This window comes from Hyperoodon ampullatus (assembly GCF_949752795.1).
Source record: "Hyperoodon ampullatus genome assembly, chromosome: 2".
NCBI classification, from domain to species: Eukaryota; Metazoa; Chordata; class Mammalia; order Artiodactyla; family Ziphiidae; genus Hyperoodon; species Hyperoodon ampullatus.
Window position 1 is genome coordinate 147649929 of NC_136915.1, and position 25826 is coordinate 147675754.

The 25826-nt window shown below is 38.1% G+C and overlaps 1 pseudogene across 1 annotated transcript; it reads left to right on the forward strand.

The window, feature by feature from the left end:
- The first annotated feature begins 16013 nt into the window (after positions 1–16013).
- Positions 16014–16639, forward strand: LOC307066087 (annotated as a pseudogene). The gene is made up of 2 exons: positions 16014–16091; positions 16159–16639. The product of its transcript is annotated as an uncharacterized misc_RNA (transcript).
- Positions 16640–25826: the final 9187 nt, after the last annotated feature.

Sequence of the window (25826 nt, forward strand, 5' to 3'; positions counted from 1 at the left end):
ACTCTCAACCACTGCGCCACCAGGGAAGCAGGGCATGATTTTGACTGTTCACAATATTCTCAATAAAAATACCTGAGATTACTCAAACAAAATTTGTATTAGATGGGTATTACATTAATATATAGAGTATCATCTCCATTCCTGAACAACCCAAGTCAGAACCTAACTACAAGATCGGGTATTATCAAATGAGGCTTGTCTCCTTTTCTGAAGAAATGTGGATTCATCCAGTCATTTCGAAAGGTCTCACGTATACATCTCATAAAGTGGAAATGCAGTCTATATATTACGAAAAACTAAGAAAGCTATGAATGGGTTTTGTTCTTCCTTATAATCCTATTTAACATAAAAATATAAGTCAATAAGCATGTGATATTTAAAAGAAAAAGTATTTTAGATATTTCACTGAGCATTCTCTAATTTCTTCTTTAATATTCCTCCAATTGACCTATTAATTCCCACAAGGGATTTATGAATGTCACAATATAGGATTTCAGCAATGGAGGGAAAAAAAGCAATACTTGTAAAGAATCAGGACTATCTTAATTGTCAAATTTGAGTTGTGCAGCTTTAGGAGAAGAATTTTTCTATCCTTTCAAGTATTTAGTGCTGAAGAAGCTAGTCATCTGCCTCTATTTAAGAGCCTAATAGCTGTGTGACCTTGAGCAAGTTAAGAATCTTGCAAAGCCACAGTTCTCTCAGCTAAAAAGTGGGACATAGCTACATTATAGGATTGTTGTGAGAAGTAAATGAAATAATACATAGGCATATTTCAGTACAGTCCTCGTCACACACCAAACACACAAATATTGCTCTAATAAAGGACTATTCTTATTCTTTGGTGTGGCCAGAGAGAATGATAAAATTATCAGAAATCCATCTTAGGAAAATAGTGATAAAATAAAAATGAATTCTTAAAGCTAGGATTTATTCAATTTTTAGCACTATGCTAGTAGTTTTCACATCCGTTATCTCATTAAGCTTCCAAAACTTTAAATAGGAATCATTATCACCATCTCATAAATGAGAAAATTGGGAGTCAGAGAGATTAAGTAAATCACTTGGGTTGAATTATTACTAAATGGAAAAAAAAATCCAAAAGAGGATTGAAACCAAGGTCTGACTGACTCCAAAACACGTCTTCCTTCTATATGACACTGTTGACAAAAACAAAAACAAAAACCCCACAACTGGGCTTCCCTGGTGGCGCAGTGGTTGAGAGTCTGCCTGCCGATGCAGGGGACGCGGGTTCATGTCCCGGTCCGGGAAGATCCCACATGCCGCGAAGCGGCTGGGCCCGTGAGCTATGGCTGCTGGGCCTGCGCGTCCGGAGCCTGTGCTCTGCAACGGGAGAGGCCACAACAGTGAGAGGCCCGCGTACTGCCAAAAAAAAAAAAAAAAAAAAAAAAAACCCACAACTATATAGAGCATGTATTCTCAATGGGGTTGGTATCAGCCGTAGACGGGAAAAAAAAATCTCACTTTTTTATGTATAAAGTACAAATGTGTATACAGTACATAAAGAGATTTATATTACATCTGTAGTATTACTATTTCATAGGGATGATTAAGAAAAAATGCCTTAAAAGCTCCATGAGGGGGAGAGGGTAATAATGAAAAAAAATTTTTTTTGAAAAACACTGATACAGAGCCAACAGAGAATAGCTTTAAAAGTCAAAATGCAGGCTTCACTTACAGAGCAGATAAGAAAGTTCTGGGAAGAGTCGTCAGTCTCTACTTCTTAGCAGAATTAAATAGGAAAAATATTAAATACTTGCAAAGTTCTAATATCATTTGTATCATTCATGTGCACTGCAGTGTAATCAATAAAAGAAATTTCCTTGCTATATAGTTTATCTTTAAAATGAGAAAAGTGACCTCATTCACAGAATACATTTAAGAAGTAAAAATATCAATAATTTTCAGGTTTATATTTTACAAGTATAGGATCCTAAAGGAAAATATTGTCATATGTCTGATATAAGAGGGAAGGAGTTCCTCTTTATTTTTGAGCACATGTTGGAATTAACACTAACCCTAAGGGAAGGTTTCTGGGAAAACACACAGTATACACTTAAAGAATTTCAGAGAAAATAATAAGCACCTCAAACCTTCACTGAATGCTACTGAGCTTGTAAGAAAAAGCTCACCTATTAAAATTTTAAGCTCATCTATTAAAAATGTCATCAAATCATTAAATCATGAGATTTTCATTTAGAATACATTTATTTTTATTTAAAATATAGAATGAACAAAGTGAATTCCAACTGTTGGAATCTTTCAAGATAAATCTTTTAGCTTAAAAGAGGTTCATTTAAAATATAAAAACTATAATAAATAACAATAAAAATAATAAAACAAGTACCTGCTTTCAGTTTTATAGTCCCTTGGCTAATTCATGTATGCATAAGATAGGAGACTTCGGCTTATTAACACATAAATCAAAACATTCACTTTTTAATATTTTCCATTAGACATTACTTATCAATATATGCCTATTTAGCTGTATTGCTTCTTAACAAACATTTCTTTTACCATCTTCTTTAGGAGTTTATTAATCTTCTTGTTAATGCATAACATCAAGTAATTTATTTACGAACAAGAAAAGGACTAGACCAAATGGTAGAAGAAACTGTAACAGGTATGTTTTTGGCCTCATGCCTATAGCAACAGAATACTTTTTAACGATAACTTTAAACCATTGACAGGGAAGGGAAAATGAAGAGGATATAACCAAAGGTAAGACTCTTTGTTTTACTTGGGATAAGACAGACATCTAGAAATGGTCAAGGAGTAGTTTATGATTAATTATAAAATACTTGAGGATAGAAACTGTATTGATAGCTCTCTCCTCTTGCGGTTCTTTAGCCACTAGAATGAGATGTATTGAGACAACGGGCACACAATAATACTTGATCAATTGGCCAAATGATTTGAAGTTGTCCTGAAATTACCTTGGAACAAGAACATGGTGGGGGATACTTGGGAACATACCAAGTACCTGATGGTAATACAAAACACATCGATAAAATGCATTTACCTGTTTTCTCTTTGGCACCCATAAACACTGTATTTTAATAGTATTCCTAAGACACTTAAAAGACAATATACTTTTCCAGGAACATAGATTACACATCCGAAAGCGAGGACAAGTTTTGTTAACTGCCAGAGAGCCACACTTACCCGATGCAATGATGCTAGCAACTAAAGAAAAAAAAAACAAGCAAAGAATTACAAAACTAAAAATATTTTAAAGTCATTGATTTGCTAGCAATTTAACAAATATATAAATTTATCAACAACTGTACTTGAAAGTTCAAAAGTAACTCAGATTTTCATAACTAAAAGAAATAATTGTAAATAAATTGGTGAAAACAATTATACATTATTAACTTAATCAAGTAACATATATAGCAGTGCTATCTCTATTAAACAGAGTCAACACTATAAACATAAAATACGATAAAGAGTTATTGAATACTGAAACAAACACCATGTAAATTTGGTTGTATGACTTGATGGCAAGTCAAGGTTATTGTAAGGATTAATACTAAAAAATGGAAGGTGCATGGTACATGACACTATGGAACACACTCAGTAAGTAGTAGCTACTATTATTTTTTCAATAAGAGCAAAAAAAGTAAATAATATTTAAAAGGTAAATTAATTGTATATGAGAGAAATTTGATCCCAAATATTTGTTTGCATTTTTATCATAATAATTGACTTAGGCTTAGGTTAAATTTGTTAAATTATCTTGTATTCTTGCAGAAAAAAATATTTCAACAAAGTTAGTTCTATAACAAATTTATATAAGGTGAAACTTGTTTCTCTTTGCCTTGCCCTATTAAAAATTGGATGTATTCAACCTAAAACTTTTAGGCCCAGAGATGCCATAAAATTTTAAGAAGTCAGTAACCACATATGTGTTAAAATTAATGAACTGAATCTAAATATATCAATATAAGCCACAAAAGCAATGTTGAGTGCAAAAAGTCAAGTTAGGTAATGAAATATACGGCATACTGTTTAAATTATAAAAAATATACAAAATAATAATATGTACAAAATAATAATATGTACGGTGACGTACATGTAGCATAAGAACAAAAATAGAGAGGAAGCTTGCACAATGAGGTATTATCTCACACCAGTCAGAATGGCCATCATCAAAAATTCTACAAACGATAAATGCTGGAGAGGGTGTGGAGAAAAGGGAACCCTTCTACACTGTTGGTGGGAATGTAAATTGGTACAGCCACTCTGGAGAACAGTATGGAAGTTCCTTAAAAAACTAAAAACAGAGTTACCATATGATCCAGCAATCCTGGGTATAGATCCAGAAAAGATGAAAACTCTAATTCGAAAAGATACATGCACCCCAATGTTCACTGCAGCACTATTTGCAGCCAAGACATGGAAGCAGCCTAAATGTCCATCAAAAGATGGATGGATAAAGAAGATGTGGTACATATATATAATGGAATATTACTCAGCCATAAAAAGAAGGAAATAATGCCATTTTCAGCAATATAGATGGACCTAGAGATTGTCATACTGAGTGAAGTAAATCAGACAGAAAAAGAGAACTATCGCATGATATCACTTATATGTGGAATCTAAAAAAATGATACAAATGAACTTATTTACAAAACAGAAACAAACTCACAGACTTAGAACATAAAATTTATGGTTACCAAAGGGGAAAGGTTGGGGGAAGGGATAAATTAGGAAGTTGGGATTAACATATACACACTACTATATATAAAATAGATAATCAACAAGGACCTACTGTATAGCACAGGGAACTCTACTCAATACTCTATAATAACCTATATGGGAAAATAATCTGAAAAAGAATAGATATATGTATATATATAACTGAATCACTTTGCTGTACACCTGAAACTAACACAACACTGTAAATCAACTATACTCCAATAAAACAAAAATTTTTTAGAAACAATAATATATACTACTTATAGTGACGTACATGTAGCATAAGAATAAAAACACAGAGAGGAAGCTTGCAGTGATTGCCTTAGAGCAAGAGAAATGGGAGCAGGGAAATGTGCAAGGAAACTTTAACAGTAAGATTTGTAATGTTTAAGTTCCTAAAAATATTCAGGTAATGGCAAAATAGGCCTCAAGATAACCATTATTAAATGTATGAAATCATTATGAAAGTATGGTCATAATGTATAAAACACGATTCTAAAAGCACAACTATCTGATGCCACTGAATAGTGATCAAAAGCAGGCAGGTTCTGTGACAAACCATAAAGGAAAAGAATATGAAAAAACATACATATGTATATGTATATATACATATACATATATATATATACATATATATATATATAAAAAACTGAGTCACTTTGCTGTACAGAAGAAATTAACACAACATTGTAAGTCAACTATACTTCAATAAAATTTTTTTTAAGAAAGAAGGCAGGAATTCAAGTTCCCCTTTTAAAGAAGGGAACTAAATGGAGTGAGAGTTTGTGTATTTGTGGGTATTTGGCCTTTTACCTAAAGGAATTAAGAAACATACAAAGGAAATTTCAACAGTAACACCTGTAATGTTTTAAGTTCTTAAAGATTCTGGGTAATGGCCAAATGAACTTGATCATGGCAATTATGAAATCTGGACAAAATATTAAAAACAACAACAATAACAATGATTTGAAGGCATGGAAGAGCAAACTAACTCAGACAGAAACTAATCAAAGCTGAAGAGCTCAGGCAGGGCTTAAGCTGCAGGGAGTGAGATTTGCATGGATGCTGCAGGGGGAAATCCCTAGGCCACTTGGTGCAGGGAGCAGAAACCCACAGTCGCACTGGTTGGAGAAGTCAGAGAATAGAGTTCAGAATCAACAGGGCATCTGGAAAGTGAGGGGCTGCTGATGCTCTATTTCTTGACATATGTGGTGGTTATACCAATATTTGCTTTAGAAAAGTTATTAAGCCTTATATGTATATTTTACACAGTTTTCTGTGTGTTGACGTCAATGAAAAATTAAAATAATTTGAAAAATTATCTCTTGGCTCAGTCCTATTGAGATTTTCCAAAAAACTAAACAAACAAAAAACACATATCTCTATTAGAGAACAAGAATGTCTATTAATATAGCTGTACATTAAGCAAGTTGTAAAACAAGAAGACATCCGGGTGGTCTGAAACAGCATTAATTAGTAAGAGGGGTTTCATTCACTCAAGAGGTTTTTCTGAAATCTACAGCATATTTTACTCTGCTTACATGAAAACTGTCATTTAAAGAGTTAATGTGAACTATTTCAAAGAACTCTGTTTTTAATTACTTAGAAGATACTATTAAGGTGCTTTACCAAATTAGCAACTCTAGGGAATCTGGAGAGTTCCTTTAGCATGCTTGAAGGATGGGTCTCTGTCAATGAATCAGACCCGGAAATAAACCTTAAGGATTATACATATTTGGTTCTTTGAGGGGTCTTGAGGAATTCAGTGACTCCCTAAAGCTAACATAAAAAACAAAATTTCTTCACTGATCTTAATTTAGCATTGCTTTTATGGAGCCACAACATTTTTCTATATTACTGCAAAATGCTTCTTTCTTAAAGGTGTGCCTAGCACAATCCAAGTCTGCCTCTGAAGAAAGTCAGAACATCAGTATGAAGAAACTCTGCCTACAATAAACCAGAATCTATTTAATTTTATAATCCCAATCAATTTGAAATTTTCACCATAGCACATAAAATCCATACTTGGAAACATGAACAGAGTAGTCAACTGACCTGAAGGAGAGCTTCCTCCTCCTTTAGGTGTGCTTGTTGCATGAAAACGTGTGGTTGCCCTCGGAACAGCTGGACTCCTTGTTGCTGTAACATGAGTAGAGGTCAATCTTTGTGTTGCATGGAGACTCTTGGTCACTGGGGTATGTACAGCAGTGGACTTTTGTGTTGCTCTAAGATTCTGTGTAAGTGAAGATTTTGCAATGGTGAATCTTTGAGTTGGTGGTGTGGCCTGTGATGCAGAAGCATTTGCCATGATAGGATTCTGAACTGCTGTAGAGACAGTGTTTGATATGAGGGAATTTTGGGCTGTTGTGGCTGAATCATTTGCTGTGGAAGGTTTCTGAGGAGCTGATGAGACTTCTGTAGCTGGAACATTTACAGTGGTGGGTTTCTGAGAAACTAGTGGGGACTTTGTAGCTGAAGAATTTATTTTGATGAGTTTCTGAGGAGTTGATGGGGCTTCTGTAGCTGAAACTTTTACAGTGGTGGGTTTCTGAGGAGTTGGTGGGGCTTCTGTAGCTGAAACCTTTACAGTGGTGGGTTTCTGAGGAGTTGGTGGGGCTTCTGTACCTGAAACATTTACAGTGGGGGATTTCTGAGGAGTTGGTGGGACCTTTGTAGCTGGTGCATTCACTGTGGTGGATTTCTGAGGAGATGATGGGGCTTTGGTAGCTGGAACATGTACTCTGGTGGGTTTCTGAACTGCTGGTGTGACTTTGTAAATTTGAAATGTTTCTGTGGAGGAAAAACGTTATTTAAAAAATTAGCTAAATAATGCTGTCCAAGTTAAAATTTAGGAACCAATTGTTTGCTCTATGACTCTTCCCTTTTCCCACAAACAACTAAATATGATTTTTAGGAAACCAAGTATTCTCATGTATTTCCCAAAGAACTAAAATGTTATATTGTCTTTGCTTTGAAATAAATTATACCTTTAGGCAACTAAAGTGAATTTACACCCAAGTAGTGTTGAGGTTCTTAAAACTGTTTTCTGTGTGAAAAAGGAAACCAAAGTCAGAGTTGGCAGTGATCTCATTCTGTGACACACCCCAAATAAAGATAGTTTTTCTCATAAATTGTCTTCTTTCCCTCATGCCAAGACCAAAGAACAGCAGGCTGCAATCTTGAACCAACAAAGATAATCACAATATAGTTACTTTTTCCAAAGCTTTCAGGACATGTTAGTGACCTTGGGAACTTGTTTTGTTTCACTTATTTTTTAAAGCAATAAATTCAATTAGAATAAAATAACTCCCTTTTTCTCCTCTTGTGTTGGTTACCAACTTTACATAGGTTAGTTTAGTTCCTCTTTGGATTTTAGGTGAGATAATAAATATCTGGAGTGCAAATTCTGTGAAGATCCTATTCTGAGAGTCACAAATCTAACATTAAAATTTTAGGCCTTCAGTGCCTGTTTGATTTTGGGTTGCTTGTGCAATCTCCATCATAAGGCAGTACTGAGCAGTGCCTAAGCCTGTTTGACCACATACTAGAGACTGTTGTCAATTTCTCTAAGCTTGTTTTCTCATTTGTAAAATGAGAATTGAAAACAATGTCTCTTAGTGCTTTTATCATTGCTTTAAGTTGCCAAAGTTTTGCTATGAGGTGCCTGGAAGTGGTTTTGGTTTTATTCTGCTTAGAGTCTTGAGAGCTTTTGGAATCTGTTGGTTGATGTATTTCATCAGTTTGGGAAAATTCTCAGTCATTATCTCTTAGAGTATTTCTTCTGCTTCCCTCCCTCTCTCTCTCTCTCCCCTCTTTTTTATCATATGTTAGAAGAGTTTAACACATCTCAAATATCTCTTAAATTTGATCTATATTTTACATTCATTTTTCTCTTTGTTCTTCAGTTTTAATTAACCTTTCTTCCAGTTCCCAATACTGTCTCCTGCTACATCCAAATCACTGTTAAACCTATCTATTGTGCTCTTAATTTTAGATATTATATTTTCCCACTGCAGAATGTCTATTTTATACCATTTTTATAGATTCCAATTCTCTGTTGAAGTTCTCTATTTATCTTTTCCGTTAGTATCTTAAATACATTAAACACATTTTAAAGTCCTTGTCTGCTGACCTAATTATCCAGATCTTTTTTATTTGATTTTCATTTCTCCTAATTTGGTTATAATTTCTTGCTTCTTTCCATATCTAATAATTTTTTATTATATGCCATACAATTCAGATGATATGATCCACCAAAGGGAGGGTCTCCTTTTCTGATAGGCAGCTTGGTTTGAAGTGATCACATCCTCAGCCTATGAGGGACTCAGCCTATGAAGGACTGATTCTGTAAGACTCAGTCTACTTCTGCTCTTGTCTCTGCTCCTTGGAAGTGGACCTTCTGGGTTTTTGATTTGACAGCCTGGTGGATCTTTGTTTCCTCATCCCTGAGAGACTGCAGGAGAGCCAGGTCTGTCCTTCAGCAGTGTCCCAGTCCAGCAACGTAGCCTCCTTCCCCACACAGCTTCAAAATGAGCTTAAATGTCGTAAGGAGGACACTGGCTGTATGCTTGATACAAGCCTCTTCCTGTGATGGGTTTGTTGTCCAAATACCATAAGGTTCAGGGAGATCTCATTTTGTACTTTGGAAGTTTGGGGTCTAGCTCCCCAGTCTCACCTGCACTCCCAGAAATCAGCAAATGGCTCTTGGGAAAAACTGGGTCAGCATTTGAGGACTTCCAATTTCCAGTGCACTATCCTAGCTCACCACAACTATTGAAAGCTTTGCTAGAGTCTCTCTTTCCTGGCAATGGTCTTTTATCTGGGTCAAGATGGATCCTCAGCCCAGATGGGCCTTAGAATGGTTTGCCTTCACTCCCTACCCCCAGGAATTTTAGTTCATTCAGCACTAGCTGTTCCCCTGATGGAACAACCTATGCCTTTAAAATATGATTAAAAAAAAAAAATCTACCCAGGTTTTGCAGTCATTGTCATGGGAGCACTGGCCTGCCATGACTTCCTTGGGCATTGCCATAGAGTTGTAAGCTCTAAATAACTGATGATTTAATAAAACAGGGGAAAGTAAATATGAAGTGGATCAAAAGGCTAAATTTTAAAATATCAAAATTTACCCACAATTAAATGAATTCAACAATTAAATGAAATTTTCACCACTTATACTATCACATCTCCATATCATAATAACCATTTTCATTAATGGTGCAGAGAATAAAAATACAATATTGGTGGGACAGTAAATTGGTACAGTTTCTTTGGAAACAATATTGTTAATGTTTCAAATGTTTAGATGCATATACCTTTGATACAGTAATTACACTGCAAGGAACTTATTGTAAAAAATGTACTTGCACACATGTACAATGAACAGACATACAATAACATTTACTGTAGCACCTTTTGTAAAATATTTTTTTAAAAAACTAGAAAACTAAATTCCCTTCAATAGGAGACTGCTTAAATAAATAATATATCCATACAATGAATATGATTTAAAAAAAGAAATATGTGGGGCTTCCCTGATGGTGCAGTGCTTGAGAGTCCGCCTGCCGATGCAGGGGGCCCGGGTTCATGCCCTGGTCTGGGAAGACCCCATATGCCTCGGAGCAGTTGGGCCTGTGAGCCATGGCCGCTGAGCCTGCGCATCCAGAGCCTGTGCTCCGCAACGGGAGAGGCCACAACAGTGAGAGGCCCGCGTACCGCAAAAAAAAAAAAAGAAATATGTATATGTATATTTATTTTCTAGAAAAAAACACAAAAATTTGTAAACAGTGGCTACTTCTGAGAGTAAGACTAGAGGAGACTTTTACTTCTCATTTTATACAATCATCGGCATGGTTTTAATATTACTTCACTATATTTATGTATACCATTTATATGAAAAAACTATTATTAACAAGCAATAGTATTTAAAAATTCATGCTAATAGAATTCAAGTATAATTATAAAAGTAGTATTTGCTTGAATTATATTGGCATTCAAATATGACACTGCTTAAATAAATGCCACCTCCTGGTCCTGTGCAATGTTATAATCCAGCTTCACTGATCTTCTAAATATCTTTTCAAAAATATACTTAAAAAGCAGTTCTAAAGATTCTGAGAGTACAGCCTAAGTATCAGAAAGCACTGAGGGAAGAAGAGGTCTAAAAAGATGAAGAAGAGAGCATTCTCAATAAGAGATAAATTCTGGAGGCAGAAAACATATAATATAATTCAATGAAGTCAACATGTAGGCAAGAGTTTCTCTTCGTTGTCACAACATATATATATATATATATATATATTTTTTTTTTTTTGCAGTATGCGGGCCTCTCACTGTTGTGGCCTCTCCCGTTGCGGAGCACAGGCTCCGGATGCGCAGGCTCAGTGGCCATGGCTCACGGGCCTAGCCACTCCGCGGCATGTGGAATCTTCCCAGACCAGGGCACGAACCCATGTTCCCTGCATTGGCAGGTGGACTCTCAACCACTGCACAACCAGGGAAGCCCTGTCACAACATATATAATCATTATCTAGATCCCTTAGTTCAATCTAAGATTCTCTCCCAATTAAATAAAATAAACCATTTTATACACTCTTTGTATAAACAAAGAGATATCTATATTAACTTACTGAAAGTAACATGGTAAGAAACAGCAAATTTAAGCTAATTCACTAAAAACATGAGACATATAATGTGTATGTGTATGTGTGTGTGTGTGTGTGTGTATATTCATAAAGGTCATGTGTGTATTTATTTATTTATATGTTACCATATGTTCTCCACATCAGTGGTTCGTCCTTTTTGGAAGTCATAGACCCCTTGTAGAGTCTGATGAAAAACTGTATCACCCAGAAAAATGCAAATACGCACATGTACAACATTTTACATTCATTTCTCAGGGAGTTCATAGATTCTCAGATGCCCATATATAGACCTAAGGGCAAGAATAAATCAGAAATATAACTCTGCAAACTGATTACCTTTGCATTCAGGTGGGGGGCCACTCCACTCTCCTTGGTCATCTTTTACAGTACAATTGATAGAGCTCTCTCCATGCAGGGTGAAGCCTTTCATACATTTATATGTTACAGATTGTCTATATGCATAACTGTTTTGTTTCTTTTCAATCATTCCATGGTCAATTTCTGGTGGTTCTGGACATAAAATTTCTTTAAAAAAATCCCAACATATTTTAAATTAATTAAACTGGCAAAGTATTTTTATAAACAAGTAAGACTAAAATTTGTTAAAGATTTTATTTACAGAAAAAAACTTATTCTTCTAAATTAAGCATTTCATCTCAGAGGTGAGATGAAAGCAGGGCAGAGATTTCCATCTAGGGAGTAAATGGACTTGAGTTTAAACCTAAGATGTACCCTTCTTCTTAGAGCAGAGAAGAGGGCTCTGCTTTTCATTCCAAGGAGAAAAGATGCCAAATGAAAGGAGTTGGGAATGTTAAGTGGCAAGCTTGGGAAACAGGAATTTTGGATAGAGCAAAAGATTTTAAATGTCAGGTTTAGACTTTGACTTTCAGGGTAAAATTTTTTAAGCATGTGTTAACACTTGGCCTTTTATTTAAAGTAAATCTTACTGAGCAGCTGAATTTGTAAGGCAAATACAAGCAGAGTATTGCTTGTTATATTATAGAAAGAAGCCTCTCCCTCGCAGTTGCCCTGATAAAAAATTCAATGGTTCCACATTCTCTGGAGCCATGAAGTTGTTTTTCTTTCTTTCTTTCTCTTTTTTTTTTTTTTTTAAGTAGGAAAGCAATGTGATCACATGTGAACATCAAATTATATTACACAAATACTCTTAAGTACCCAGAGAATACTAGCAATTTATGAATTACTTTTAGGCCATTGATCAAAGCAAGGAACAAGAACAAGTTAATCTGATTTACACTGGGCTGGGTGGGTGATGACAACACATATTACCATCAGTTCAGTTCCAACATTTTCTGAGCACCTAATACATACCGGGCATTGTTCTATAAATAGAAGTGCAAAACCGAATAAGATACAGTTCCTCTGTCTTAAAATACAGTGGAAAAAGACATTCAAAGAGATCATTTCAATACAAAATGGTGAGGATTATCACAAAAGCATGCACAGTGGTGTGGAAAGAGAGAAGAGGGACAGTTAACCAGCCTGGGGGGTCAGGGAAAGCTTCTAGGAGAACTACAAGAGCAGACCCTTAAGAAAAAAAAAAAAACTAAGCAAAAAAGGGGCTGAAGGACATTCCAGGCAGAGGCAGTGTCACAAGGAATGATGGGAGGGCATGAAGAAGTCTGAGGTATCTGGACAACTACAGAAGTTTGCAAAGGATGAGGGCAAGACATAAGCATGGAGAAGCAGGTAGACCATGTCTAGCCTTGAACACTATATGAAGGAGTTTAGACTTTGTACACGATGAGGAGACACTAATAAGCTTTAAGAAGGAAAGAGACAAGTCACATTCGTGTTTTAGATGGATCACTAGGTAGAGGATAGATGAAACATTAATGGAGTGTAAGAATGGAGGCTGGAGGTCACTGCAATCAGTATCACTTTTGAACTCGAGCAAATGGGACTCCTGCCTTAGCTCCCACAGCTTAAAAGGCCATGCTCTGGCCCTCCGCTGGCTGTGCCTCTCTCTACTAGATGGGGAATCTGCAGGGCTGAGGGGGTATGTTCAATGAGAGCTCCTCCCCCACCCCATTCTAAATCATGCTCCAGGAACTGGCAGCCAGAACTCCCTGTGCCAACACCCCTTTCAAGTCTTCTCCTGGTCCATATTCTTGAGGATAGTCTATACTGTGGATGTGTTCACCTTTAGGCCAAAGTTCAATGGAGTGGGGATAAGGGTTACAGGGGACGTGACTTGGGTGTGTAGGCCGAGCTATCCATTTACACGCATCAGAGACACCTCACAGTGCAAGAAGGGGGAGCTGACTTGAGAAAGGCTGGGTCTTAGGCCAGCGACTTCCATGTATACCCTTGTCCTGGACCCTGAAAACGTTAGGGGTGGCCCTTATCGCAATAGTCCAGACAAGGGATAATAAACTATATTAAAAGTGTTATAGGTGGAAGATAAAACACAGGTTTGAGAAATAGATCAAGGAGTAAAGGAAAATGATTTAGTGATTAGAAGTGAGAAGATAAAGAGAGGGGCCCGGGACGACAGATATTATATAGCATGGATTGATTCCAAGCTAGCATGTACTAGCAGTCTACTAAAATTATTTTTGAAAAAGAAAATATTGGCAGAGAGAGAGGAAAGCAGATCTTTCTGATACTGAGGCTTTGTTCAGAGGTGAGCAACTATCACTCTTGATTGATGTATAACCAAGGATAATTTTTGAATATGTCCATTGTTCCTTCGGTCTTTATATCCACACCTCCATATCTACATCCACACATGGACATCAGTGCTGTCTCATGCGTTGATAGAGGCCAGGGCTGCATACTTGAGGTAAAACAGCTCATTGCTTAAGAATTTATACTTTCCACTTGATGTTTTTGGTACTGTCAAAACAGAAAAGTTATGTGGAAAATCAACCCTAGGAGAAGTAGGGCTTTAATAGGGATAACTGAAGACACTGGGGTTGCTGAGGAAAAAGGGCTCTTTCCTGCAGGGTTCAGATGTCAGTGGTTGCTGAGTTGCAGAGACAGATAAAAGAATCAAAGAGGAAAATATGAACATCAGGATGTTCACCACAGAGTTGAAGATACCAGACAGAGAGTAGGACCTGGCCTAGCCATGGACAAGCACGAAAAGAGAGTGGGTTTGCAGTGCAAAAGCTCTTCTATGCTGGAATACGTGCTTGGTGTCCACATTTCTGATACTCATGACAGCAATTGCTTGTAAAGATATTGGCCTCAACTGGGAAACCGCTTGTTCAGGCTTTGTGACAAGTTGTTGCCTCTGTTAGAAAAAAATATGGTCCAGCTCCTGCTTGCTTTCCATATTTGGTTCAGTATCATTTACAGCATCCCTTACTGGATGGTGGAAATAGGAAAGGTGATTGTGGGTAGTAATGATGGATATTTGAAAATAATAATGAGAAAAAGGGAGAAATAGTAGCTATGGGAGGGCAGGGCGCCAGATGGGTGTGGCTGGAGTAAACTCTTGGTTGGCAAGGCTTCATTTTATTTGTCTTCATATCAGTTGACCCCACACATTCCCTACCATAGAGTGTCAGTCAATAAATGCTTGATAAATTACACTGCATCTACTCTAGTTTCCTGCTCCTAATAACCCCCAAAACTTGCACTTAGCAATAATTTTAATGACAATGAGAGAAATAAAGCCTACTTTTTAGAATATTACATATATTTATTCCTCTCAATTTTCAGGAGACATATGTCTCTAATGCACATACATTTAACTTGATATATCCATTTAGGAAATTATCTCCGTGTCCTATTCCCCCCTTGAGAAGATAAGATTTTCAAGGGCAGAAACCATACTTCTTCTTTATTATATAAGGTTATTTCTCTAATGATAAAAAAAAATATACCACACTTTAAAACACTTCTACATAACTACCTCAGTTAATAATCCTTAAAGGAACACATAGGTAACACTAGGTGTTAGAAGACTTATGGGTTTGAAATCAAGAGATCGGGATTAAATGCCTTCTTTTGCCACTTATTTTGGCATACAGGATCAAGTCATACAGACCCTCTGATCAATAGTATTTTAATCCATAAAATTAAAAATTATGGGGGGAAAAAAAACCGTATCTATTTTACTTGACTCTTAGAAGGAATGGTAAGATGACCAAGCACAATATAAACCTTAGTATTTTTTAATCCTTTATCCACACAGTTAATAAATTAAGAAGCATTACTAATAGAGATCTTTAAATTACATAAAACACACACACATTGGAAGGTGAGGGTACAAATACATACTGTGGGTTATTCTTAAGGAGCAGAAAGCAATTTATTATTAATTATTCAGTCCCACACCTGAGTGCTTAGAATTTTTCAGTCTAACCTTGGCATTCTGGAAACGGATCACTCCACTCAACAGTATTTCCCACAAGAGAACAGTAACTAGAAGTTGCACCAACTAATTTGTACCTAAAACAATGAGGGAAGAAAAAAAATTAAGTTCCATTCACACATATTTGACTTCCCTTAAATTCTCCAGAATATCATCTTAAAATATTTATGACACCAGTAAATAGAGACAAAACAATAGTTGATAAAAGTCCATGTGGCACTTTAAAGGAAAAGAAAAAATTCTATCTAAAAGGGTGACATTAAAGAATAAAAAAGGGCGTCTTCGGAGGCGGCTGCGACGCTAGGATGAACGCCCCTCCCACCTTCGAGTCCTTCTCGCTCTTTGAGGGCGAAAAGAAGATCACCATTAACAAGGACACCAAGGTACCCAGTGCCTGTTTGTTCACCGTCAACAAGGAAGACCACTCTAGGAAACATTATTAAATCGCAGCTGCTGATGGACCCACAGGTGCTGTTTGCTGGCTACAAAGCACACCCCTCCCCCCACCTTGGAACACAAGATCATCATCCGCATGCAGAGGGACTACAGCCCCCAGGAGGCCTTCACCAATGCCATCACAGACCTCATTAGTGAGCTCTCCCTGCTGGAAGAGCGATTCTGGGTGGCCATTAAAGACAAGCAAGAAGGAATTGTGTACTGGGCCGCACCCAGCCCTTTTCCAGGCACCAGGTGGACAAGAGAACTTCTTCCAGCTGTAGGCCTCCTTGTAGAAATTCCAGTGAGCCCCTCACCCCCAACACCGATGTGTCCTGTACATAGTTTTATCTTCCTAATAAAATATGGCAGGAAAAGACCCAGCTGTGACTTCAAAGCAAATGGACCATCAGTTCAGTGGAGGTTGCGGACCTGTTCCAAAGCCACTCAGGGGCCTCATTTCAGGACTGGCCCAGAGACCCAGATTTCTGTCTGAGAAGGTGGCAGGAACAAACTCATTCTGGACAAAACCTGGGAACCTGGGGCTGCCAGGCAGCGTCTCAAGCAGAAGGAAACTGAAAACCCATGTGCTTCCAGGATTCTCTGCTCTAGAAGCTTCAGCTGCCAGGCCTGCCTCCCAGCAGCTCTCCCCAGGCTTCTCTTACATAGTAGAGTTTAATAAAAATATTCACTGACTAAAAAGAAAAAAAAAAGTATAAGACAGGTAAAATATTTTTGATTTGGATAGGGCACATGTTAGAAAATAGTAAGGTGTTTTAAAACATTTTTAAAAGATACAGATGCTTAAATATTTTATATTTCTGACTTCTAAAAGATCACTACAGACACCATAGAATGTACTTCTATTTAAAGGGTTCAAAGTACCCCCAGATTTAATATTAATGATATTAGTGATCCAAACATCTATGTTTAGTACAGGAGACAAGTGATAATGATAGTTTTATAAAGAACAGGGATACACACACAGAATAAAATATCATAATTCAATTTGCAGATATTAAATGAGAGAATGAGTATAAAGGTTTTAGAAGCACCTGAGACACTGACAATACTCAGTGAGTAAGTTCCTTTTCCTTGCATAGAGAACTTATAAAAGATCTTAGGTCAGAATGATATTTTCACACTAGGAATAATTGTTTTTAATCCATGATATTTTATAACAGATTGTTCGCATATAGAAAAAACAAACACAAATTCATTATTTAGGTAAAGAATGGTTTCATATTTAACACTGAAAGGATTTAATTTCTCCGAGGATCATCAACTTATCACAAGTATTTTCCTATACATATCACACTTAAAATTTTATAATGAATCACATATGTACTGAAATCTAACCATTGAGAGAATTTTGGTGGTATTATAAGAACTCTTCCTTTCTTGCCCCATTTTACTAAATTTAACTGTGATGAGTTCATGATAAAGATCTTTGAACAGAGGGGTGGTTTTATTGCTACTAGCTTGTAAACACTGGCTACAAATCTAAAAGCTTCCATCTTAAATCCTAATTTGTTTTTCCATTTGTTAAATATAGCGTTTCATATAACCAAACTTACCCTGTATTACATGAAAAATGGATGGACGATCCAAATAATAGGTCATGTGGTATAGTGACATAACCATTTTTTATTTCTCTAGGGTTAGCACATGATTTTTCTAGAAGAGAATACAAATTGATTTTTTAAATTAAATTATCAGGCACATCTATGTAAATTCATCATCTGAACCATTGATATTACTTATCCTTAGACTATTTAAATCGTACCTTCATTTTATCAGTTTCAAGAAAGCAACATATTTAGACTATACACTATTTGATTTTAGGTAACCTTAAACTAATTAAATGTGAAATCAGTGAGTAAAGTAATATTTCTAGCTCACAGGTATTTAGTTTCCCTAATTTAAAATAAAATGGTTCCAATGGTTCATTTAAGAATCATTCTAAATAATAACATGTACACATAGACTTCCACTGTGAGTGAAGGAAGAAACACTATTTTCCCCAAACACCATATGATTAAGAATAGTCTTTAAAAATTATACTCACTTTTACAAAATTCATCAGGTTTGGACCACGTAAAATTCTGAAGGCAAGTTAGATTTCCTGAGAGAGAATGGTCCCTTATGTAACCCAAACGGCAATCATATTCTACAGTGGAACCTTCTGGGAAATAATTCTGTTTGGTATAAGACTTTTTGAGAGATGCAAAAAGTAGCCTGGTTGGAACATCACAGCTACCTAAAAGCATTAACGAAAGCAACAACGAAAAAATTAATATCACTTTATTTTATAACCTATGTTTAATTATCTGGTCCTAGATCACTCCTTTTTCTATACTTCTTTGTACATATTTGGTATTTATATTAATGTCACTATGGCATTGACAGTGTATCAAGCATATTCACATATAAATTTTCATTTCCTAGTTACTAGAGGCCTGTGAAATAGATCTGGTACATAGAAGTCACTATGCCCACAATTTAGAAAATATAACTCATTTAAGTTGCCTGGCATAGTTCTGGAACTGACTCAATTAATGCCAGTTCCCTTACCCTGCCCCATGTAGCACAGGGGTAGATAAGACCTGGTATTTCCAGATCCCCGGGCTAGTGTCCTGTACAACGATAATAGTTAACAATAATAGCTAATATTTATTGAGTGCTTCTAAATGTTTTATACATATAAACTCATTTAATCCTCAGAACAACCTATGGGGACAAGGATCAGATGAGCCAATGATGTACCTAAAAGTATTTACAAACTGTAAGCATCCAGGCAAACGTGAATTTATAGTGGCACGGTATAGTGGAAGGGGCACTGGATTTATAGTCAAAAGACTCAAGTTTCCACCCTGGCTCTCCTGCATAAGGGAGCTCCTGGTCTCAAGGAAGTTGTTTAACTGGGGGCTGCTTTCTCAACTGTAAAATGTGGATAAGTCCCTAACTACCCTCAGGGAGTTGTCGGAAGGATTAGATGAAGTACTATATGCAGAAGAGTTATAAACTCTAAAACATGATACATGTGCAAAGACTTATGTACTTCAACCTCCTGCCTTGTATCATGGGTAGATAAAAAGTTAAAGCTGATCTCACACCTGATTTCAAAAAATACTTGTGGCAGTTTCTATCTTTACTGTAGCTTCCATTGCTCCAAATTGTTCAAAGGCAGGAATCAAGTCTTACCTTTATCTTTACTTGTATATGTCAAAGTTAATCTAGGGCTATGCCTATAATGATAGATTTTGAGATAAAAATTGAGAATTTTTAAAAATATCACTACAGAGTTGTATTGGGTAAGTCCTACTTTACAAAATGAAATTTAAGAAAACAGAGGATCTCTGTTATGTGTCTCAAGGTAATTGCCAAACGTAGTTATATATAATTTACTCCCTAAACAGTACCTATTGTTTATTTTTGCTATTAATCAGTTCAAGAGTTACAGTGTTAAGGGGGAAAATTAACGAAGGGCAGGGCCCATTCCAGAAAGCAATGCCGTCAATTAGCTAGATTGTGAAGTGCCAAAAGGTATACCCTGGTGATTAATAATGCTAGAAAACTATCTATTACCAGTCACTCCAAACAGGGATAAAATTAAACTTAAGAAACATTCCATTCCCATAACTTTTCTAAAATGAAATGAAAAACTTACGATTACAAAATTCTGCAACCTCTGACCATTTATTATTCAGACAGACCACTGAGTCTGCCTTGCCAGGAACTTTTACAAAGCCTTCGTTGCATTTGTATGTTACTGTGCTTTGTTCGGGAAAACTTGTAAAAACTCCCAAAGCTGGTTGGGCATTAGGTACATCTGGGGGAAAGCTGCAGTCACCTAGGGAGGAAAAAACAGAACTGAAGGAAATACCACTTTTCAATTCATTGCAGCATTCCTTTCCCAAGACGAATAAGGGAAGCAGCAATGGCTTTCTATGCCCACATAACATTTCCATCCAATGCTCAGCTGACATACCGAGAACTTGTTAGGCTTCCTGTCTGTCAATTAATTCAAAACTAAAATAGTCGAAAATAAATTCCTGCCTTTCGTTATCTAATATATACATATACATATATACATATATATACACACACACACACATATATACACATATGTACATATATAAAATATATATAGTGCTTTAGACTTTCCCATACATACTGTTGCTAGGCACACAATAAAGACAGACGCCCCCTTGGAACTTTACACCTGGAGGAGATGACGCGCAAACTTGTAGCGCCACGTCTGTACACGACTGGACCCTGTTGAGAGGTGAGAGTGGTCAACTATTTGGCCTTCCACCCTTAAGGAGATGCTGAAGATTCAGTCTATTCGAGCCCTACCTTTTGGCTTCCGGGTGTTTGCTCCCTCTACCCTCCACGCCTCACTCCTAAAACCCTGCCAGCTGGGGTCCAGCACAGCAAGCTTCCTAACTGCCGGCTAGCAGCGGAGAGCCTCTTCCCGTCCCCAGGGATCATGCCAGTAGGAGCGCTGATCCTTAAATGTAGAGGATTACGGGAGCAATCAGGGATGCCGACATTCCTCAGCGACCCTGCTCAGCCGACTTTCCGGTTGCTGTAGAGACGGGCCTTGCCCTTCCCACACTGCCTAAAGGTTTAGCCTGAGGGGTGGGGTGGGGGGTCCCCGACCCCCACTCACCCGACGCAGCCGGAGGACGCAGGAGCAGCAGCAGCAGCAGCGGCGGAGCCAGCCCGCCCAGTAGGCGCAGCACAACGGGGGCGCTCCGCCGCACGGGACTCATGGCGAGCGGGGACGGGGATCCGGCCTCGGGGCTCCGCGGTCTCTGAGGTTAAGACCAAGCAGGCTCGAGCCAGGAGCTGGAAGTAGGAGCAGCGCCCGGTAGTTCTGCAGTTCGAGTTAAATTAGCGCCTTGGGCGGGGCCCGGGCCCTGAATCTCCAGAAGAGATGGGTGGGGTAGGGCTTTGCTCACACCAGGTGCTGGGCCGGGTAAGGGCGGGGGCTCCATCGTCGCTGGCCTCTGGGGACCCAAGCAGAGGAAAGAGGAATCCTGGACAAGGAGAGGAGCTCTCCGGCGCCGGACACTGGTGGGGCGGGGTGGGGGTGGGGGGCCTGCAATGAGCCGCCAAGTGGAAATGTAAATATCTGCTTTCTTAAGTAAACAAAAAAATGGGGGGAACGGAAGAGGGAGCAGAATGGTTAAGTGGCGCAGGCTTTGCTCCCCGGGAATCTGAATTAGTTTAAGTGGAAATTAAGCGTACTTGAGTGCTGCAAAGCTGAGCTGTATGTGCGGTGGGTTTTGAGTTTGCTCCCGGAGCAAATTGAAAGTGGTATTTCCTTCAGTTCTGTTTTTTCCTCCCACCAGGGACGCGGTGTCTTCAACTAGGAGGTCTGTCAAATGCCAACACGAGGATGGGAGAAAAAAAACCACAGTGTGTTGTCTCCTAGGAAACTCTGTAATACGAAAACAGCAAGTGGAAAACCACCCCAGAAAACAGGTCAAGAAACACAGCAGGGAGTGAACATTGTTTTTACCATGTTTGCATGAGAATCGCTTTCGTCTCCAGGGTTCTCCTTATATATCAAGGACACCTCTTGAATTCTACTTAGGGACTATTGTAGTGTGACTGCAGATAGAAAGTCACCATCTGTGGAGTATGTGTGTGTGTCGAGCCGGGAGAAAGATGACAAAACAAAAACTGGGCACCAGAAAGCTAAATGGTAGGATGGTGGATTTTAAGAGGAAGGTTTGTTAGAAGACCTTAAGTATATGCCAGAGGTTTGCCAGGCTGGTCACACCTTAGAATCACATGGGGTGTGTGTGTGTGTGTGTGTGGGTGTTTCTAAAATCCAGATGTTCAAGCGACACCTGACAAGTTAAATTAGAATCTCTGGAGATAGGACCGGGCATCAGGATTATTTAAAGCACTCCAGGTAATTCTACTTTGCAGCCAGGCTGGGAACCACAGAGCTATATGGTGCTGGTCAGAGTGAAGATCCACCCAGCCCAGGACTGTCTCTGTCAAAAACACTAAAGGACATTGATGAGAAGGCCACTTACTCATCTTCAAGGAGAGTAACTCAAAGTACATGTTTCCCTTAAGTAATTTACCTGATCTGGTTAGCAGAGTCCTAGCCTAGGTTTCCTATGCCCTCAAACACTTTACCTAATTAAATGGAATCCCTGACTTGGAATTATGCCTTGTTCCACAGACCAGCTGTGGAATCCATGCCTCCTATCCTTTCCAAAATGCTTTCTGATCACTCTTTATTGGTTTGTATGAGCTTTATAAGGAGGAAAACAACAGTTTTGACAACAGCATTTTCTCTAACTCATGCTTACTGTACTGAACGGAACCTTGTGTCACCCAGTGCTGGAACCAGTCCTGTATGGATTCCAGGAAAGGAACTCCTATAGGCTTTCATGACCTATCAGTATTAAAGCATTCTAGAGTTTAGAAGGGGGGTAGGGGAGGTGCTTTTAAAACCATCTAATATGATCTTCATATTTGATATTAAAACACCTTATTTTTACTCCCATAATTGACATAAAAACACAAAGTATATCAGGGATCAGCGGTGTTTTAGAAGTAATACCAGGTCTTCATTTATTCTTCCAAAGAGCCTCCCATGACCTTAACTACCACTCCCTTCTGCCACACCATCATAGGCAGGTAGTGTACATTCCTGCTTGAGCTCATAGAATTGGTGTGAAAGGCAAGGTGGCATCATAAAAATAGTTGAAGGTCAAGTCCAGTTATGGAACTGTTAGAAGACTTCACTTTGAGGCCTAAGACTTAACTTAGAGCTAAGTTTTTATTAAGTGAATATAATAGCTTTTTATCTGAAGAAAACAATGAGGTCTGCAAAAAAAAAAAAAAATTATGTCTCTCATCCAGCTTAGCCACACTAAATTCTCTAAGCATTTACCTTCCAAACTACTTAGTTGATAATACATTATTTAAAGGAACTCTTATGAGAAATAACTGGGTGGACTCTTTAGTAACACTTTTAGTAATACAACTCCCAGGAAATTTCAACATTTCCTCAGAATGTTTCAAAAAGAAAAAAAAGAAATCCAGTATCCATTTATTCAATTTAGAAAAAGCTTCTATGACAAAAATCTATACATGATTAAGAAAAATTAAATATGCAAACTCATAATTTACTGAAGATTGTTTTGGCCTCAATTTGTTGTGTTCCAGTCACTTCATATACATTATATACAATTTTTCCAATACAACTTCCTGAAGTGGAGATAACTGTCCACATTTTATAGATGAGGAAACAAGCTGTGTAGGCAAGCAATTTACCCACATCTGTGCAGCTACTAAGTGACCAGGCCAGAATCTAAATCCAGTTTGTCTGGTTCCCAAAAGTACACTTACCTATCTTACCCTACCACACTGCATCCTTTTTGTTGGAATCAGTCAGCAAAGGTTTCTTCTGTGTGGAGGACATTGAATTAGGCAATTTGGGGAGGTGAGTTGAGACCCAGCTGCATCTGGTGTCAGCAGTGGTGCTGAGCCTTCATACTTGATCTACCAAAAAACAGCTACGTATTCTCAGGGACTCATGTACCCACTGACTAAGAAAGAGTTTGGGACTAAAATAGTCTCTATAGAGCTCTCCAATTCCAAAACAACGTTTATATAATTAAATTGAAAAACATTCAACAAAATAGAAAATAGATCTATGATTTTGGCAGAGGTTAGGAAACACGGCTCCCACTGCTGTCCCAGGAACCATCCAATGACTACATCAAAGGTTTTTAATAAATTGAGGGCCACTTAGTACTCAGAAGCACACTAAAAAGGGGCCAATACTTGTGTTCCAGAATCTGTAACCTAGGAGAGAGGTTTTACATGATAAATACTGTGAGCATGCCACAATCAATGTAGTATGGGGGTTCAGAAAAGAGAAAAAGGAACATGGCAATTGGGGTGGAAGAGGCTAACGGCCTAGTGATTCAGCTAAATATGACAAATGAGTATCAATGCAATAGGGAAAATATGAGAAAATATAAGAATGGTATGAGCAAAGGTTTGGGGTCAGGAAAAGCTCATTTGATTCCACGAATAGTAAGGAGTTTCCTTTAGGGAGAGCTTGGGGAACTGAATTGGACTAATGGAAAAAAAGGCTGAAAGATAGGCTGACAACAGACTTGAGAGAGCCTTAAACGGAAGGCTTCCACATTTTATGCTATTCAGAAGCATTGGAGGCCAGTTGAAGATTTTAAGCAGGAAGTATGAGGTTAATTTGGCAGTTGTGTATAAGATATTGCAGTGGGAGGGCTTCCCTGGTGGTGCAGTGGTTGAGAGTCTGCCTGCCGATGCAGGGGACACGGGTTCATGCCCCGGTCTGGGAAGATCCCATATGCCGCGGAGCGGCTGGGCCCATGAGCCATGGCCGCTGAGCCTGCGTGTCCGAAGCCTGTGCTCTGCAACAGGAGGGGCCACAAAAGTGAGAGGCCCGCGTACCACAAAAAAAAAAAAAAAAAAAAAAAAGATGTTGCAGTGGGAATGACTGTGGGTAAAGACTCAATTTAGCTAACTATGCAATGGTCCAGTGACTTCAGATTGGAGGACAGAAACGTCTTTAATTTTAAATTAATAAATCTATATTAAGGAAACAATCTTGTTCCTCTTAAAAACCCCTGACACAATTATTATAGCCATTTGAGTTTCTATGTTTGTTCCGACCAAATACATTTCAATGGAAGAACTCAGAATTTGGTGACTGTTGAGGAACAAGGAAAAAAAGCATTAAAGCCGGCTCAGTGGTTTGATGTCTGTGAGACTAGAGGCCCTATTTGAAAGAATTTTCTATTCCAAAGTCAAGAGATAATTTAGGGAAGAAATAAAAATTTGGCTGAGCACTTGTTGAATACAAAATGCCTGGGCAGGGTGTCCATTTGGAGATGTACAGCATGAGATGAAAATGTAGGAGAGATTAGGCTGGAGCGTGGATGAGACATGGCTTGAAGGCGAGGTAACCAAGGGAAGGAGTGTAAACAGAAACTCAAAGAGGCCAGAGGAGTGAGCCTTGCTACCCGCCCCCCCGCCTCCCTGCCACCCCCCACATTAGAGTACAAATAATAAAGGGGAAGGAGAGGATAGTGGAAAGGGAAGAGGAGTAAGTAATTTCCTGAAAGCCTAGAGACACAAGACCATGAGCCAAATATTATCACCCTAGTTATAAGTGCGACAGTTGGTGTTTAGGGAAGTAACTAGCCTCAAATCACTTGGCTTATGAGGGGTGGAGCTGGGGCTTAGGATCTTAACTCTCTGTTACACTGCTCAGCATCACTTCCTCTGGGAAAACTCCCTGACCACGACGTCAGACCTAGTACCAAAGTACCCCAGTCTTTCAGTGTTTTTCAGTGCCTCAATTCTAGAAAATCAATCTGTTTCATATTTGCCTTCATAACTCAGCCTAGAATTATCCCCAATCAGTCTTAACATGGCCAACGAAAAACCAAAACTTTTTATTGAGGTATTTTGTCATGCAGCTGCAAACAAGATCAGCTGTGCTGTGCAGAATAAGTAAAGTGTATTCCTAAAAAGTAAGTGAAAACAAATGAGCAGACTCCCATTTCTTATAAAGGGAGTTTATTCTCCAGGAATTCACTAATCAAGGCATCAGTCTACTTCATCAGATGTAGCTTTCTTTTTTTCCACTGGGGGCA